At 40.7% G+C, this 19,158-nt stretch overlaps 1 pseudogene; it reads left to right on the forward strand.

Annotated features, from left to right (window-relative positions):
* Nucleotides 1-3,228: 3,228 nt before the first annotated feature.
* On the forward strand, nucleotides 3,229-3,798 carry LOC147423200 (uncharacterized; annotated as a pseudogene).
* The last annotated feature ends 15,360 nt before the right edge of the window (nucleotides 3,799-19,158 follow it).

The following is a 19,158-nucleotide window of genomic DNA, read 5'->3' on the forward strand; positions in this document are numbered from 1 at the left end:
AACATTTGATAACTTTAATTTTGCACATGAAGGTGCTAATGATGATGCCGCTATGTTTATCAATTATCTTGTTACTAGGTTGCATCAAGCTATGGGCAACCCTACTTTGCAAGCCAAAGTTACTCAACAACTTCGTGCTTATGGGATTTCCCTTCCTCTCCAAGAGGAGAGAGAGCTTAGGAGGCCTCTTGATGAGACCCCCAAAAGAAGACTCCCTCCCATACGAGAGGAGGAATCCAAAGAACAAGAAAGTAATGAATCCCTAAGTTCCTCTGAAGATGTGGCTCCACGAAGACGACGGTCTAGATGATCGCCAACTCCTCCCATGAGGAAATGGTCAACACACAGTCCTTCTCCTCGTCACTCCAAAAGGGAAGAGAGGAAACAAAGGAAGAAAAGGTCAAGAAAGAGGTCACCCTCTTCTCCTTCTTCTTCACTTTCCTCCTCTCCCGACGAAAGCTATGGCTATTCTCCTAGAGAATACAAGAGGGGAGGACGTCGCAAATCATACCCTGCATGGAGAAGATCACAAAAGCTCAATAAGTTTAAAGAGGGAGAAAAGATTATCTCTTTTCTCACCTATGATGCCACCTTTGGTGCCACCGACAAAGTATTGGCCTTTATCCAACAATTTGATGTGGCCTTTGGAGATGAGGGCTTCACGGAGTCCTCCAAGCTATGCCATGTAACTATGCACTTCCAAAAATTGGCTCGTCAATGGTGGGCTAGACTTCGTGGCAATGGTGAAGCCCCAAAGACATTGAAAGCTCTACAAGTTTCCATCATGAAGCAATTCGTTGCAAGCGGCAATGCAAAGGACAAAGTACTTACCGAATGGCGTAGTTTGAAGCTTCTCTCACATGAGTCTATTCACAAATATGTGGACAAGTTTTGGGATTTACATCTCAAGGCTACTGTCTTCCAAAATATAGACTTTGCCAAGAAAAAGCAACAATTTTGTGCGGGATTACCTGAAGAAATGGCCGAGTATGTCAACTCCGAACGGCCTGATTCTATCACCGAAGTAATTCAACACACCATGGTTGCTTCTCGCATCAATTTCCAACAAGGGGCTAGACGGAATGTCAAACCCATAGAAAACAAAGACAAAAATGATGCAAAGGGGAAAACCAATGCCCAAAATTCTTCCCGAGGAACTTCCTACAACAACAACTACAACAACAATAGGTCCAAGGAAAAGGGAGTTTACAAAGGTAAAAACGAACTCTCTCATGAAGAGCTTGAAGATTTTTTCAAGGACCTTAAGTGTTTTAAGTGTGGGGAGCAAGGACATGGCTATCGTTCTTGCCCAATGAAAAATGCTTGTAATGAGACTCTTAGGGCTTCCACCATCGAATCTCCAAAAGAGGATGCTCATTGCAAAGGATCATCTCTCTCCTATGCTTGGGGAAAGGTAAGGGAGCATGATGCCTTCATCTTGTTTGACCCTTGCTCTACTCATAACTTCATATCAATGGAGTTGGCCACCAAGTTGGGCATTCAAGCTTTCGAGATGGGAGATATTGTCACGGCTGACACAAATTTCAAGGGACAACAAGCCTCCATTACTCCCTTGATTGGGAAGTTGAGGCTTCATGTCCAAAGCTATGTTGGCAAAGAAGAATTTTTCATCTCTCCTCTCCAACATGAGGATGCTATCCTAGGGGCGCCATGGTTTGATCGCATGGCTGCCAACATGAAGCTCCCTAAAAGGAGAATCTACTTCACCTACAGGGGAAAGAACATGTATATAGATGCTAATGAGTCTGGTCGTACTATACCACTTGTAAATTCACCAGCTTTTGATAAGTCAATGAAAAGCTTGATTTCTACGTACATGATTTTTGTCAAAGAATCCACTAATGACGCTAATGGTTTATCAAATGAAAATGGTAGGAATCAAGAACAGTTGGACTTGTCTACTTTTCTATATGGATTCCAAGCTGTCTCCATCGATGATATCCCTATGGATTTACCTCCAAAACGAGCCCAACTCAAATTTAGGAATTCTAGGAAAAATTCACTAAAATGGGACGATTCTTCTTATCTCTAGTTTTTTAGGAGAGGTGAACTCGGTCGAGGATGCACATTTTCTTCTCTCTAGCTCTTGAATGAAATGTAGTGTTTGGATGATTGACTCACAAGTGTTATTTGTAGCCACCACTTTATATGCAGGCATGCACATATATTAGAACTGTCAGATGATGTAGTGTTTGGATGATGCACTCACAAGTTTTATTTGTAGCCACCACATTAAATATAGACATGCAACAATTGTCACACATATATTACATTTGAAGCTCAAAGTCTTGGTTGCACTTCATGCTTCTAGCTAATCCACTTTGTGTGAGCAAAAAGAAAAGGAAGGAACTTGTTTTCACAAGGCTATGATCGAAAGAAGCAAACCAATATTCAATTCTAAGGCCGTGCTTCTCCCAAAACAAAGATTGTTACAAACATCGTGTGAAAATCTAGGATACAACTCCTTGCAAATGCATGAGTTTCAAGCGTTTGGCTATTCTACTTGTTTCAAACATGGAGGTTAGTGTGTTGGGTTGTGGGTTCAGGCTCCTTGACAATTCTAAGCCTCAAACTTGAGGGTAAGGCACAAGGATCTAAAGTCTAGAGGAGAATTTATTGTGTCAAACATGGAGGTTAGAGTGTTCTATTCTTGGTTGAGGCTCATTAACACTGCTCAAGCCTCAAACTTGAGGGTGAGGCACAAGGCTCTAAAGTCTAGAGGATAACATGAAGGATAGAGAGTTGGGTTGTGGTTTGAGGCTCTTTGCCAATGCTCAAGGCTCAAACTTGAGGGCGAGGCACAAGGCTCTAAAATGTAGAGGAGCACCACTTCTCTAATGTGACTCAACAAAATTTAAAAACATTGTGAGTTGTGGTGGTGCCATCGTGCTGCAAACAAAGTCGTCATGTGACAAAACTCAAACTTTGAAATGAATAATGACAAAAGTAAAAGGGAAGGTTGATTGAGCTGCCTTCACGTTGCACTTTAATTTGAATTTTGAGCAGCTTCAAGATGACAATCGTCAGGAGATTTGACGCCTGATGAGATGAGCGTCTGACAAGTTCAAGCCACAAGGGGCACAATGCGCCGCCGTGGAGGGGCTGTTCCAGGTGCTCACATGAGATCGCACAAGGTGTGAGCCCTTGGGAGGCTGAGGTGAGTTCACGTAGGTTGTGAGCTTGAAGTAGGACGACGTCATCCAAAGGATGAGCAGCAATTTCTCATCGACTTTGAGGATGGTACCTGCATTGAGTAGGGCGCCACCAATTTTTCACCTGATGCTGCTCAAGATCAGCAACTTGCTTCCACCTGATGCTACTTTCAGATCATCAAATCGCTTCCATGAACCTACTGGCCTTCGGGGCATACCTGCCCAGCGTCTCGTCCTGCAACATCTCCCCTAAACACGCTTCGCGCCACCGGCCATGCACGACGTGCAACATAAGAGGCAGCGGCAGATTCTGAGCGCTTCAAGTGGCCTATCCCACCTCTGAAGCAGAAATTGTGTCTGTTGTTGACACCGCTATCAAACATAACAGAAGATCAAGGTGGTCTCCAAGCTTGCCCTCAGTTCTCCCAAACTTGTATGTGATGAGGGCGCCATCATCTCTTTACCTGACGCTGCTTCGAGATCATTAGCAAGCTTTTCACCTGATGCTGTTCCAGATCAACAGCTTGCTTCCACCTGGTGCTACTTTCAAATCATCAAATTTCTTCCACCTTCGTTGATGAGGGCACCATCATCTCTTTACCTGATGCTGCTTCGAGATCATTAGCCCGCTTCCACAAGGATTATTTCCCATCGCAAACGCACCGCATGAGATAAGTCGACTCAGATTAGTCGAGCAAGCAAAGCCATGGCCTCAAGATGGATGTGTGAGGCCTGGGCTACCTGTGCTCTCCTAGCTAGACCTTCCCCCTCGCCTCCACAATATGTAGTTCCGCTTTATGGGCCTTGATCCAAACTTAAGCTAGCTGCAATCCTCCCTATCTCTTCATTACCACCACCACCAACTTGTAAAATGTAACTTGCTATCACTCATCACATGTAACCATCGTCAAAACTGAGGCCCTGCTGTATTGCTAAACCCAATTCTTTTTGGACTTTTGAGAAAGGAGAATTAAATAAGCCTTGTGAGACTTCTTGTGTAGAAGCTCCTTTGAGTTGTGACAGCTTGGTCAAGTGCGGGGCAGGTCAAGTTGTGATAGCTTGGTCTATTCTAGTGTGTAGCAAGTCATTCTGCCTTGCACTAAGTGTTTCTAGCTATGCGGATTACCAAGAATAGGTATTTGGGTCAAGAAGGAAGCATCTAGAGAAGAGCACCTCCACATAGAAAAATTGAGAATATCTCTACCTTTTGCTAAGATGTTTTGAGCTAGCACCACTCCATGAGGGTGGTTGCCAAGCTTATAGTATCTTAACTTGAACCAAGCAAGTATGAGATTGGTACCTATTAGTAGGCATGGAGGCTCGAACTTAAGTTCGAGCCTCCATGCTTGTTCATGCTCAATGTGTATGTAAATGTGGGGGAATCATGGAGGCTTGTAGGATCTATACCTATTAGTAAGCATGGAGGCTCGAACATAAGTTTGAGCCTCCATGCTTGTTTATGCCAATTTATGTATGTAAACGAGGGGAAAGCATGGAGCCTCCATGCTTGTTCGTGCTCATTATATATGTAAATGAGGGGGATTTGTGCCTATCAGAAAGCATTTAAGTTCGAAAGCATTTAAGTTCGAGCCTCATGCTCATTATGTATGTAAATGAGAGGGAAGCTTGCCTCATGGCCATCACATAATTGAATGAGGGGGAGGCTTTCTCTTAGAGATTTAGATGATAGCTTTCTATTAAGGCTCAAAATTCATACCATTTTGCAAGAAAATGCAACTCATTTGCAAACTACTAAAAGTCAAGAACTAGCATTTTCTATAGTTTGACCTCTAAAATAGGAGAATGATATCCTTTGTTCTTCCAAAAGACCCCTTACTTGTGAGTAGTGAAACTTTAGCATGTCAAGTTTTGACTGAATTGGAGTTTATTTTTCCATGTAGCAATGAACAATATTAGCAAAATGATTCCAAAATGTACTAAAAGATTTTGTGTATGCATATAAAGAGGATATATCATTACACTAACTAGAGGATCCTATAGCATGGTTGGCTCTTGTATATTGCCAAAAATGGGACTTGAATTTTTCCCATTATTCGTAAATTGGTCTTAGAGGATAATGACCATTGAATTGATCTCCTACCAGGAAGTTCACCGCCTAACAAGCCTCCTTTTCGAGTTTCCCAAGCTCAACAAGAGGAGATCATGAGGCAAGTACAATAATTGGTAGACAAAGGGATGGTGAGGCCTTTTCTCTCCCTTTTGTTCTCCAGTCCTTTTAGTGCAAGAAAAAGATAGTACGTACCATATGTGTGTGGACTATCGAGCACTAAACCATATCACTATCAAAAATAAATTTCTTGTGCCACGGGTGGAATATCTGTTTGATAAGCTACAAAGCTCTACCTCCTTCAATAGGATTGACCTAAAAAGTGGCTATATCAAATAAGGATAGTGGAAGATATCCTAAAGACCACGTTTCGTACAACATTTGGTCGTTATGAATATCTAGTCATGCCTTTTCGCTTGACCAATGCACTAGCCACATTCAATCATTTGATGGAGAAAATATTTAGACCCTACCGCAAGTTCACTAGAGTGTTCTTTGATGATATCATCATCTACTCCAAGTCCTTGGAGGAACACAAGCAACATCTCCAAGTGATTTTTCAAGCATTGAGGGAGAACAAGCTTTTTCTTAACCAAAAGAAAAGCAAATTTTTCCTTCAAGAGATTCAATACTTACATCATATTTTCTCTCAAGATGGTATCCGTATGGATCCATCAAAGCTAGAGGTAATAAAAGCATGGCCTAATCCAAGGAATATACATGAGCTAAGAAGCTTTATTGGTATGTGTGCATACTATAGACGTTTCATAGCAAAATTTTCTCAAATAGCAGGACCATTACATCACTTAACAAAGAAGAACGTTAAGTATCCATGGACTACTAAGGAGCAAAAATCTTTTGACAAGCTCAAAGTGAAGCTTACCTCTCAACCAGTCCTCATGCTTCCGAATCTCTCAAAGCCATTTGAGGTCCAATGTGATGCTTGTGGTGATTGCCTTGGAGCAGTCTTGCTTCAAGAAGGGCATGCCATAGCATATGAGAGCCGAAGGCTCAATACGGATGAACAGGTCTTGGGCATCTATGAGAAAGAGCTTTTAGCTGTTCTACATGCCCTAGACACATGGAAGCACTATTTATTGGAGACTCCATTCATTTTACGAACAGACCACCAAAGTCTCATGTACTTCATGATGCAAACCAAGCTTTTTGATAAACAAATGAGGTGGGCAAATTTTCTTTCACAATTTTATTTTCATATTGCTCACATTGCTGGTAAGCAGAATCAAGTGGCCGATGCACTTTCACGATGACGACCAAAAGTCAATGTGGTATCTATAGCAACTCACAATGATCTATCTTCTATGATAGATGAGTATGCTACTGACCCTAACTTTAAAGATGTAATGTTAGCCCTTGCTTTGGGAAAGAAAGAGGAACCATTCACCTTGCAGGATGGTTATCTTCTCCATGGCAATAGGCTATGTGTTACCCACTCCCTTTGTGAGAAAGCCATGTATGAATCCCATGCTCCTTCCTATACAGGGCATAGAGACATTCTACCTACTCTTCAAGGAATATAGACATACTTCTATTGGCCTACCATGAAAGTGGACATACAAGAGTATGTTTCAAAATGTGTGGTATTCCAAAAGAGTAAGTATAATAGAGGGAAGAAACCTGGATTACTCCAGTCGGTGCCCATCCTGAATTCACCATGGGAGAGTATATCTTTGGATTTTTTCTTTGGATTACCCAAAGTCTATCCATGATAATAGTTGATAGGTTTAGCAAGCAAGCACACTTTATTCCTATCAAAAAGACTATTAAGGCACACCAAATGACAACCATCTTCATATCTCAGATTTTCAAACACCATGGATTACCACATCCATCATGTCGGATAGAGATCCTAGAATGACCAGTCATTTCTGGAAAGGTCTCTTTGAAAATCTAGGTACAAGATTGAATTTCTCTTCAGCCTACCACCCACAAACGGATGGCCAAAGTGAGATAGTCAATCTTACGATACTCAATCTACTAAAGAATTATGTTACAGAAGTAGATCAACGATCCCAATGGAAGAAGTACTTACCCCTTGTAGAGTATGCGTACAATAATATTGTCCATACTACTACAAGAAAAGCACCTTTTGAGATCATAGAGGGAAGACCTAAAAGTCCCTTGCTACTTAAAGTACATGGGAAGATCTTCGTTGCTGATGAGTTTATCTGTCGTGACCTACAAGACCTTTCAAAAAGGTTAAGGAGGCTATATCCATCTCTCAACAAAGGCAAAAAGCTGCTGCTGACAAGCAAAAAAAGGGCCTTAACGTTCAAAGAAAATGATTGGGTCTTACTTAAGTTTCCCAAGGCTCGATTGAGGCAAAGGATGGGAAAAAATCCTATGGGCCATCAAAAGTATTATGCTAAAGTAGCAAAAAGATACTATAGTACTTTTCAAATCTTGAAGCCAATCAATGACATGGCTTATCAACTCAAGTTTCCCAACCATTGGCTCATACACAATGCTTTTCATGTGAGCCTACTTAAGCCCTATAAAGTAGAGCAACCAATAGAACCAATTATTGAAGACCCTCCAGAAATCGAAGACCAAGAAGAGGTGCTACAACCCGAAGCTTGCCTACCCAAGCATGAGGTGCTTCTCGGGTTGCTAAGTGTTAGTGGGAACCTTGCCCAAAATCTTGAGGTGCTTCTCACAATCTTAAATGAATAAGGTTCTTGAAGTGTTCAATTCAAAGATAAACTCTCAAGAGGCATCAATGTTTCCATGCTTGATTGACTAAGTGCTTGAAGTATTCAATTCAAACCGAATGACTTAATAAGCATAAAAGATACATATTCAAATGATCCTCCACATGTGGCCCTCATGATGTGCTTGAATCCTATTGGATAGGTTTTAAAGGGGTCCAATGAGAATTTAGATACATAAAAATTAAATAATTAAGTTCTTTCTCTCAAAGAGGAAAAAGAGGACACATGTTCAAATGAAATAATTAAATACTACAAGAGAGAGAGAGAGAGAGAGAGAGAGAGAGAGAGAGAGAGAGAGGTGTAGACCAAGCATGAGAGGGGGGTATACTCACACACACACATTCTCTCATTGTGTGGAGTGCAAAGTGCAAGAGCTCCATCTCCTTCTCCAAGCTTGTTGAGAAGTGTAGAGCCTACACCAACACTCTTGGCTATGGAATGAAAATCCCAAGAGCCATGCTTCAATGCTTAAGCTTGCCATCTTCTTTATCTTCATTACAATTCTATTATGCTTCAATGCTTAAGCTTGCCATCTTCTTCATTACACACACACACACACACACACACACACACACACACACATTCTCTCATTGTGTGGAGTGCAAAGTGCAAGAGCTCCATCTCCTTCTCCAAGCTTGTTGAGAAGTGGAGAGCCTACACCAACACTCTTGGCTATGGAATGCAAATCCCAAGAGCCATGCTTCAATGCTTAAGCTTGCCATCTTCTTTATCTTCATTACAATTCTATTATGCTTCAATGCTTAAGCTTGCCATCTTCTTCATTACAATTCTATTATGCTATGCTAATCAAAGATTCGGCCATCTCTTCAGGTAATCCCGCACAAAATTGCTGCTTTTTCTCGACAAAGTCTACCTTTTGAAAGACAGTAGCCTTGAGATGTAAATCCCAAAACTTGTCTACATACTTGTGGATAGACTCATGAGAGAGAAGCTTCAAGATGTGACATTCGGTAAGCACTTTATCCTTTGCATCGCTTGCAAGGAATTGCTTCATGATGGAAACTTGTAGAGTTTTCCATGTCTTTGGGGCTTCACCGTTGCCACGAAGGCTAGCCCACCATTGACGAGATAATTTTTGGAAATGCATAGCTACATGGCATAGCTTGGAGGACTCCATGAAGCCCTCGTCTCCAAAAGTCGTATCAAATTGCAGGATGAAGGCCAACACATTGTTCGGTAGCACCAAAGATGCCATCATAGGTGAGAAAAGAGATACTCTTTCCTCCCGTTGAACTTCTTTAGCTTTTGTGACCTTCGCCATGCAGGATGATTTACGATGTCCTCCCCTCTTGTATTCTTTGGGAGGATAGCCATAGCTTTCGTCGGAAGAGGAGGAAGGTGAAGAAGAAGGAGAAGAGGGTGACCTCTTTCAAGTCCTTTTCTTTCTTTGTTTCCTCTCCTCCCTTTTGGAATGAACGGGAGAAGTACTATGTGTTGATTTTTTCCTCTTGGGAGGAGTGGGCGATCGTCTAGACCGCCGTCTTTGTGGAGCCACATCTTCGGAGGAACTTAAAGTTTCATTGCTTTCTTGCTCTTTGGATTTCTCCTCTTGTATGGGAGAGAGTCTTCTTTTGGGGGTCTCTTCAAGAGGCCTCCTAATCTCTCTCTCCTCTTGAAGAGGAAGGGAAACCCCATAAGCGCAAAGTTGTTGAGTAACTTTGACTTGCGAAGCAGGGTTTCCCATAGCTTGCTGCAACCTAGTTACGAGATAATTCACAAACATGGTAGAATCTTCATTAGCACCTTCATGTGAAAAATCAAATCTATCAATGTTCATTCTACTCTCTTGGTTATTGTCAACCATGTTAACAAAATTTGTATACGTACTTAGTGTATGCTTTGGCAATTCAAACCCTTAGTTGCCACTCCTCTTAGCCTTTGAAAATCGGCTCTTAAGTATCTACACCCACTGCTCGAAGTGGTTAATTATAGAGAGTAGTGGAGTAGGTCTAACATAGCAGAGTTGCCAAGGGCTAGCTCCTTTCGAACTTCTTATGGCTCAATAATGGTAAAGTTGTAGGCAAGTCTAAAAAGACTCCATTAGCTCCCGAGGTATGCACCATATCCCACATAGTGGTCTCAACAAAACTGATAATAGATCCCAGTTCCACTTACCCTAATGTAATTAACAACATCAATCATTTATAGGCTACTTAACGACCTCTCTTCTTAAGCAAGAAAAGAGAAACCAAATGCTTTGATACCAATGTAATGGAATTGGCCTATTAACTTGAGAGTAACAAAAATTGAAGAGAGTACTTTTGTGAAATTACTTTGTGAGCATAGCGGGTGAACATAATTGATAGTAGCAACATAAACATAGCATTTAGTTAACTTGGCATGAGAAATACTTTTGCAAGAGAGAGAATTTAGAGAACATGACAATAGTTGAGGACCGAATTTATGTGGAACTAGTCCCCCCTCCAATAGGCATTTGTATTATGATTTCTCCCATCAAGAGAGACTTGTTATAATACAATCTTTGTGTTCCTTGTGATCTAGGTGATGCAATGAAGATGGAAAGCTTCATGCATCACGAGCATAACATAAACTTTGAGGAAAGCATTAACTATCCCAAGCCTCAGTTCCAAGACCTCAAACACCTTCAAAGGTGGAGAGAGCTAGCAGAGGATGAGGGTAGGGAAGAGGAAGAAGAAACATTTCATAGGAGAAAGAATTATTTCCTCACTTATCATCACTCTTCTTGCTAGCATACATAGTAGCATAGTAATGAAGATGGAGAAGATGGCAAGATTAAGCATTGAAGCATGGATCTTGGTTGGATTTGCACTCCATAGGCAAGAGTGCTCATGTAAGCTCTCAACCTCTCTACTTGCTTGGAGAAGGAGCGGGAGCTCTTGCACTTTGCACTTCACACAATGAGAGTGTGTGTGAGTGTGTGTGTGGGAGAGTATATCCCCTAAGCAAGCCCCCTACTTGCTTTAGTCGACCCCCCTTGTAGCTCATGCTTAAAGCTCATTGGACCCCTCCACGCCTAGCCACCCAATCATAGGCATGAGTCATACCAAGCAACAAGGGTAGCCTTGGGACAAGTGTCTCCCTTTCCCCTTTGAGAGAGAGGAATTGATAAATGAAAAATCAATTAATTAAATCTCCTAAATCATCATTCGACCCCTTGGGTGGCCAACCAATAGGCTTCAGGCACACCATGAGGGAAAATTGAGGACGAACTTGACAAGTGTCCCTTTTGCTTTCTTTGTACCAAGCATGCCTTGTGTGAGTGTGAGTGTGTGTGTGTGTGTGTTCTCTCTCATCCCCCCTGTTGTAGGACTTGCCGTCTCCTTGTAGGGATTATCTTTGACTTTTGTACCACCTCAAGTCCCACCACCTTGGGCCTAGTTCTCAACACAAGCTTGGCCCTTAAGCCCCTCAAGCTTGGGCTCGGTTCTCACCTCAAGTACAGCCCTAGCACCTCAAGCATCTCAATCATCAAGCACCTCAAGCACCTCAAGCATCTCAAGCATCTCATGCACCTCAAGCACCTTAGTCATCAAGCACGACAAACAACTCGAGCACCTTAAGCTTGGGCCGGGTTCCCACCTCAAGCTCAACCCTAACTTACCTAAGGTCAAAGGATTTTTACACTAATTATTGGAGGTCTTCAATGAATCTAACCCTAAGGTCTTATGCTCCATTGGTTAGCCTTGCTCTTTGATAGACCATCTCTCATTTGGGCCCCTTTACCATTGGCCCCGTGTTGAGATAGATCTATAAGCACATGTCTATATCTTAACCCTTGTTCCTGTTTATTCTCCCACATTGAATGATCAGTTTTATATGAGAAAATCATTTGGGTTGGTTAGATATTATATTTTATGAGAGAGAGAGAGAGAGAGAGAGAGAGAGAGAGAAAGAGAGAGAGAGAGAGAGATACACCAGAACCCAGTATCTTCCCACACGTGGAAAGAGCAAGATAGAGAAATACATATTTTTTCTCTTAATCTTTTCCTTCTCTTTGAAACAAAGGGATCTTTTGAGATTCCTCTTTAGAAAAGTTGGGCCCTCCCTTAACCCTCCTTGAGGTCCTTCCATCAGTAAGAATCTACAAAGATGCTCACATGTCTCCCAAAGGAAAAGGCAAGAGGATGGCATTTGGAGGGAGGGGGGGGGGGAGAGAGAGAGAGAGAGAGAGAGAGAAGGCAATTGTCAAATGATAGGTTTCTCTCTGGGCATATATGATCTGCCTCTTTATGTGATGCATTGCCTGCTTTTTGCTACACGAGAGTAATCTGAAGGTGCTAGGAGGAGTGTTACCATTCACCGAGCGAGGTTTCTTGAGCAAGTCAAACCTGAGCATGTCAAAAAATCGAGCAAGACAGAGAGAGAGAGAGAGAGAGAGAGAGAGAGAGAGAGAGAGAGAGTTCAACAACAAAAATAACAATCTAGCTCACAAATTGTAGAAGTGTTATGCACTCCCTTTGGTCTTACTTGTGCCATGCCTTATAGCTCTTGCACAGGAGGCAACACACAGTCAAAGGGTATCTCTAATATTGTGATAGACCAAGCACAACTACCATATTCAATCGACCAAGCACATAGTAGCGACCCATAAGCTGTAGAGCATCAATGGAAAATAGCCATCTCATGATAACATTGCGATACACAAAGCACATTTTCCATATTCGATCGCCTAGGCAGAAACTAGCGACCCATTAGCCGTAGAGCATCAATGGAATCTATCTATCTCTCTCTCTCTCTCTCTCTCTCTCTCTCTCTCTCTCTCTCTCTCTCTCTCTCTCTCTCTCTCTCTCTCTCTCTCTCTCTCTCTCTCTCTCTCTCTCTCATTCCGTATAATCACCTACCATGTTGACCTCTCCTCTGTGTTCAAATATAGAAACATGTTTCTTGTATTTACTAGATTGTATGAAGATATTGAGAGTTGTCTAAACTGTGTTGTAATTTTTTTGTCCTTTTCACATTGATGTAAATGTATATTACTCATGGGACTCACTAGAGTTTGGAGTCATATTTTAGAATCCTAAGTGTATAGGTCAATTTTAAGGGGATGACTTTTTGGATCAGTTGTGAATAGGTGAAGCTGCTTTCATAGAGCTATTTTATAATCTACCTACCTCTCATTCTGTTAATCCAATTGATTATCGATAAGTGCATTGTGTTTCTCACCTCTTGCTCTATCTATTGAGTGTAATCATTGTCAGTTTGATGAAGGTTCACGTTTAAGTTTTGCAAGCCTAATTTTGTTGTTTTGATTATATTTTCAAGTGATAATGCTAATTTTTTGATAGGATATTGTTCTTAGGCCTTAAGAGATGCTATTAGACCACTTATATTCACGTTTCAATGACCTATAAAACAATGGATCATGATTCATGTACCTCTCAAAATTGGGAATAAAGGGTATATATAGGTTATGATAGTCTCTACCTATAGTATCGTAGAGTTTTGAATCATTTCGATCTCACTTGTTTGAGAAACCATCGAGTAATTAGTTGGAGTAAGGATTGACCATTTGAATTTTGATTTGTTGTCAAGTGTTGATTCATGACTGGTCATGAGTGTAACTTCTAACAATAGTTCCTTTGTTGTGATTGACAACCCAATGCGTCTCCCTACCCCATCCCGATTTCTTACTTGAGTATTGACACTAGAGTATGTTAATGCTAGATAACTATGCTATAGACGTCTGTCATCACATAGATCCGCTAACATTGGCGCCATTGCTAGGGGTCAATTTCTACGATGGTCGAGTGATCTTGTGACCATAATTATGCTATCCAAAAACCCTTAGAAAACCCATCCCACTTTCATTAGCAACATAGTGACGAAACAAGGTTGTGTCCTTGATAAAGTCTAAGAGTCAAGGACTAGTTAGGTTTGTCATTTTATAACAAACAGTGTTTGTGATTGAGTGAATTCAAAGCATTTTGCTCTTCGATTTTCTCATTTCTTTTAGAGTGTTGTGCATACTAGCATCATTAGCCATTATTTCAAGTTTTACTACATTTTATCATTTCAACTTCATAAGAGTAGGTTAAGTAGTCAAAAAACCATCATTTTGGGCTACAAAAATCGAAGGAAAATTGGTAAAAAACCATATGTGGAAAAAAGAGACCATAAATCTCTACAATTTGAAGAATTTTTGGGAAATTGGGCAAATAGAAGCCAAATTTTAAGATCAAGGGATAGCTTCCACATACATTGTAAAGTAAATATAGAAACTGCAAATGGAAGGGAAACATGGATCACAACCCATGTACCTTAGAGCAAAAATAGGAAAAAGTAATCATATCTTGAATCCCTCCAACTTGTTGACACCAATACCAATCAGCTGAGTGCAAAAGATCCACAAAATTATATCAAACCAAATATTGGGAAAGATAGCATTGAAATATATCGGAACAAAACAAAATACAAGGGGATATTGAAATTTTGACATCCAAACTTGAAAAAGGAAGGACATGCCCTTGACCTCCTCTATAGCTGGTAAAATTCAAAAAGCTGGACCCTTGGATGATGGATCGTGATCCGTGTACCTTGAGGCTCTCAATTAGGAAAAACCGACCCAAATGAAAGTAAATGGTCATATTTATAGACACACGCACAGGGTTTTGACCGATTGGCTATATAGTTATAGATTGGAAAACTATTGCAATCCGCTAAGTAATTTGTAGAAGCCACTTCTATGGGCACGTTTCCACTACCTACATCCTCATCCCCTTTCTTGAATTCTAGCATGTTTCCAAAATTTCAAACTACTGGTGTGATTCCATGGTTTGCGCTTAGCCCTCCATTTTTCTGGAGCTTTCTTCAATATAGCCTTCTACATGTGCTGAGGTGGAGGTTGAAGAACTCTAGGCATGACTTGACCTTGAGGGGCACTGGAGATTCCCCTTCTAGATAAATATGTATATAGCCTCCTGCCCCAATTGCTCCCCTCTCCAATGAGCATATCCACCTCATAGGGTGTGAGTGCATGCCAGGTCTTCGTATGAGGATCATATAAAGTTTTCTTTCCTTCAGTGAGTCATTCCCTTGCTAGCTTGTGCTGGCTCTCATTGTGTGGATCCGTCCAGCTAGATCTGGCTAATTGGCTTTGATTCTGGCTTCAAAAAATACTTCAACCATTACTTTCGAGTCTGACCTAGGATTCAAATCTGGCTTTACACACAAGTTGCTTTTTAGGAATCTTAGATGCCTCCACCATTAGGGAAATTTTGAACTCAAATGTGGGCCTTGTTAGAAATGTCGTGTTAGCATAGAGAGAGATAAGATAGAAAGTCCCTATTTTCATTTTCCATATTTGTTTTCCAAATATCCTAAAACCACCCATACTGCATGGTATGTTTAATAGAAATCCAAAAGGTGTTTAGGCAATGATAACCTACGACGACTTGAATTGAATGCCGAATATCTCAATCTTCTGCTTTTTCAAAACTAAGACCTACCACTGACCGTACTACATCGAATGTCTTTTCTCCACCCCTTTCAAGTTTCCCTCATTCATGCTCTCACCTACTTTGGCCTCTCCTCATTCTGCCAATCGTTTTGATGTTGCCATTGTCTCCACATAGAAGTTCTACTAGGAATCGGAGAGACGTGTATCATCTGCATATAGAGGAGATATAGAGCTCCCACAAGAATATGAGCCCCTCAGCAAAAAAAACACGTGACACACCATTTTTGAAGCTTCAAAGGAGAATTTTAGTACACAAGGCAAGAAAAGTGTGGACCTTTCGGTTGATGGTAGAATGTATCCTAAGCATCCCATCACAAACTCAACTCCACCTTTCAAGGACATAACTTCAGTGATGAACTATGTGGAACATGGCAATAACAGTATATACGGCTATACCAGGCACTTAGCTGCACAAAATGATATTTGTAGCTTGAGAGAGACATTGCATACAAAGAAAATCCACTCTTGAAAAAAACTGTAGAGCATTGTGCTCAACAACTCAAAGGCGGCAACAACATCATCACGAATCTTACACAAAAGCTTACAGAAAAATAAATTGTGTTGGGTCCATGACAAAGAGAAAGAAGATCACGGGACATCGAGTGGCTAAAGGTTGGCTCTGGGGGAATGAAGAAAAGAGTCCGGGCCATTAAGTAAGTTCATCTAATTCCATATACTCTTTTGTCTTGTATCTTACTCTTGGCTTGCTTGCCTAGATCAATGCTTCACCCCGAGCAAGATGTCAAGTGCAACACACCACTTCTTGTAATGGAAATGGCCTATGAACTTTGAGAATAGCAGAATTAAGGGAATTAGAGTGAGCATTTTTGTGAGATTACTTTTAGAACATAGAGGGTGAACTTAATTGATGGTAGCAACATAAACATAGTACTTAATTAACTTGGCATGAACAATACTTTTGCAAGAGAGAGTATTAAAGAACATGACAATAATTGAGGACCAGATTTACTTGGATCCAGTCTCCCCTCCAAAAGACGCTTGTATTATAGATTGTCCCATCAAGAGAGACTTGGTACAATACAGTCTTTGTGTTCCTTGTGACCTAGGTGATGCAATGAAGATGCTTCATGCATCACAAGCATAACATAAACTTTGCAAAAAGCACTAACTATCCCAAGCTCAGTCCCAAGGCCTCAAACACCTTCAAAGGTGGAGAGAGCTAGTGGGGAATGAGGGTAGGAAGAGGAAGAAGAATCATTCATAGGAGAAAGAAATAGTTCCTCACTTATCATCACTCTTCTTGCTTAGCACGGCATAATAGCATAGTAATTAAGATGAAGAAGATGGAAAACTTAAGCATTGAAGCATGGCTCCTGGTTGGATTTGCATTCCATAGCAAAGAGTGTTGATGTAGGCTCTCAACTTCTCAACAAGCTTGGAGAAGGAGATTGAGCTCTTGCACTTTGCACTTCACACAATGAGAGAGAGAGAGAGAGAGTGGGAGAGTATACCCCCTTTCATGCTTGGTCCACCTCTCTCTCTCTCTCTCTCTCTCTCTCTCTCTCTCTCTCTCTCTCGTATCATTTAATTATATCATTTGTACATGTGTCCTCTTTTTTCTCTTTGAGAGAAAGAACTTAATTATTTATTTATGCATCTAAATTCTCATTGGACCCATTTAAAGCCTATCCAATAGGATTCAAGCACATCATGAGGGACAAATGGAAAGGATCTTGACATGTGTCTTTTATGCTTCTTAAGATATCATGTTTGAATTGAACACTTCAAGCACCTTAGTCTTTTAAGCATAAAAATCGTTATGCCTCTTTAGAGATCTTGAATTGAACACTTCAAGAACCTTAGTCATTTAAGCATGAGAAGACTCTCAAGCTTGGGTAAGGTTCCCACAAACACCTTAAGCACCTTAGTGGGCAAGCACGACAAGCACTTATGCTTGGGTAGGATTCCTACCTCAAGGTTAGCCCTAGCTTGCCTAAGGTCAAAGGACTTTTTAACACTAACTTTTGGAGGTCTTTAATGAAGCTAACCCTATGGTCTTTAAGCTCCATTAGATAGCATTGCTCTTTAACATACCATCTCTCATTTGGACCCCTTTAACCTTGGCCCCATGTTGAGACAGATCCATAAGCACATGTCTATATTCTAACCCTTGTTCCCGTGTATTCTCCCACATTAAATAATCAATTTAAAATGATAAAATCATTTGGGTTGGTTAGATATTAGATTTTATGACATTACCTCTCTCTTGAAATCATAGTCGTCCTCGACTATAAGGTAGAAGAGATAAAGTCTTTGTCATTAGTCAACTTTCTTAGCGTGTTGAGGATCCCTTTTCACCCTACGACATCATTTCCAAAATGGATGACTAGTCCATTTAGTGCTTGGGAGACGTAGCTGCCACAAGCATGTCTGCTCTTTAGTCCATATCATACTCCCAAAGTAGAGTGACAAATTCTACTTGGTGTTTGAGTGATGTCGTCATCACAAACATGATTCTAAGCATGCATACTATTTAAATTTGTGCACAAAAGAGGATTAGTCTTATAAGACAAAAACATTGCTCATTTATAAAGCATTTACGTTTTCTTACTTAAGTGTAGCATTGTAAGCATTGACAAGGTTCATACTATCCTTAAGCTGTATTCCTTGCATCCATCTAGCATCTTCAAAAGGATAATCTTTTACCTTAATAAGATATCTCTGTATAATCTTATTATATTGTAGTACCTTGTCTTCATGCCGAATGATAGCTTCGGGTTGTAGCACCTCTTCTTGGTCTTCAATTTCTAGAGGGTCTTCAATAATCGGTTCTCTTGGTGGATCTCCTTTTTAGGGCTTAAGTAGGCTCACATGAAAAGCATTGTGTATGAGCCAATGGATGGGCAACTTGAATTGATAAGCTATATCATTGATTGGCTTCAAGATTTGAAAAGGACCATAGTATCTTTTTGCTAGTTTAGCATAATACTTTTGATGGCCCATAGGATTTTTGCCCGTGTTTTGCCTCAATCGAGCCTTGGGAAACTTAAGTAAGACCCAATCATTTTCTTTGAACGTTAAGGCCCTTATGTGCTTGTCAGCAGCAGCTTTTTGCCTTCGTTGAGAGATGGATATAGACTCCTTAACCTTTTGAAAAGATTCTTGTAGGTCACGGCTATACTCATCAGCGAAGATCTTCCCATTTACTAAAGTAGCAAGGGACTTGTAGGTCTTCCCTCTATGATCTCAAAATGTGCTTTCCCTGTAGTGGTATGGACAGCATTATTGTATGCATACTCTACAAGGGGTAAATACTTCTCCCATTATGAGAATTGATCTACTTCTATAACATAAGTCTTTGGTAGATTGAGTATTGTAAGATTGGCTATCTCACTTTGGCCATCCGTTTGTGGGTGATAGGCCTAACAGAAATTCAATCTTGTACCTAGATTTTCAAAGAGACCTTTCCAAAAATTAATGGTCATTCTAGGATCTCTATCTAACACGATGGATGTTGGTAATCCATGGTGTTTGAAAATTTGAGATATGAAGAGGGTTGCCATTTGGTGTGTCTTAATAGTCTTTTTGATAGGAATAAAGTGTGCTTGTTTGCTTGCTAAACCTGTTGACTATTTTCCATATTCCCATGGATAGACTTGGGTAATCCAAAGATAAAATCCATGGATATACTCTCCCATGGTGAATTAGGGATTGGCAATGGCTGGAGTAATCCAGGTTTCTTCCCTCTATCATACTTAGTCTTTT

Source organism: Adiantum capillus-veneris, chromosome 26 (assembly GCF_014529385.1).
Source record: "Adiantum capillus-veneris isolate H3 chromosome 26, ASM1452938v2, whole genome shotgun sequence".
Lineage (NCBI taxonomy): Eukaryota > Viridiplantae > Streptophyta > Polypodiopsida > Polypodiales > Pteridaceae > Adiantum > Adiantum capillus-veneris.